Here is a 1,249-nt window from a genome sequence, read left to right on the forward strand (position 1 = left end):
ACCAGAATTTCTTGAATATAAACAGTAGATAAAAATTACTTTATTTCACTAGACGAAAAAAGGCTACTTTATCTACTGCAATTAGTTGATAAAATATGAACAGTAGATAAAATTACTTCATTTCACTAGACGATAAAAGACTACATTATCTACTGAAATTAGTTGATAAAAGCACTCATTGAGTACAAAATAAAAAATAGAAACATAAAACTACAAATAAATATTACAAAATAAAAATATGAGAAAAACTGAAAAACAAGCAAATTGAAAGAATACAGAATATAGTCTTTAATAAAATGAAATTGGAAAATTTAAAAAAATTAAAATTTTTTCCTGTTATTTTTTTACTTTTTTCATATTTTGTTAGTTTCTTTTTTCATTTTTTATTTTCTTATTTTGACGCAACACGTTTATAATTTTCAGAGTAAATCAACGAAAAATATAAATTTTGTTTTTTGGAACAAAAATATTATAGAACACAAAAAAAGTGGAAAATAAAATTTAAAAAAACTTGAACTACAAATACATATTACAAACCAGAAAAAATTGAAAAACAAGAACAATAGAAGTACATATACCTCATAAATGCTCACTTTTTAAAACACTTGCTAAATATTCAATAAATAATAAAGCCTTGAAAACAGGTGGTTGCGTCAAGATTTCTATTTATACAGGGTGACTGACGCTGTACCATACCAAATGAATTCAGGGTAAAGAAAAATTGCTTCAAAAAATTGATATTTGTATTTATTAAAATAGGAAAAAAACACTAGATGTGGAACCAAAAAAGCAATTTTTACCTTAATTTGCAAAGAAAAGAAAAAATATTCTAAAACATGTCTTTTCATCAAAAAAGCACAAGAAAATTGAAGTTAGAAAACCCGAAAAAGCATTATTTTTTTATTTTTATGATTGAGTATCCTTTAAAAAAATGTCAATTAAAACAACAAAAAACTGGTTTTAAACAAAAGCAAGAAAAAAAGCAAAAATTTTGGAAAAACCCAAAACAGCACTCGAGAAACTGAAAAAATAAATTTTTTTCAAATTTCTGTTTAGGTTTTTAAAAGCAAATTTAAGCCAAAAAATATGTATTCTCGAAATTGAGTGAATAAAGTAGCATCATTATGTTCTATCATTTTTCAACTAATAAATTTTGATTGCTTTTTGAAACTTTTCTTTGGTTAGTGATAAAGATTAGAAATCTAGCAAAAACAATAACATTTTATGAAAAAATAAAATACAATTTAGT

Source organism: Tribolium madens, unplaced genomic scaffold (assembly GCF_015345945.1).
Source record: "Tribolium madens isolate multiple individuals breed KSU strain unplaced genomic scaffold, Tmad_KSU_1.1 Scaffold_3;HRSCAF=73;Tcas5.2_LG2, whole genome shotgun sequence".
NCBI classification, from domain to species: Eukaryota; Metazoa; Arthropoda; class Insecta; order Coleoptera; family Tenebrionidae; genus Tribolium; species Tribolium madens.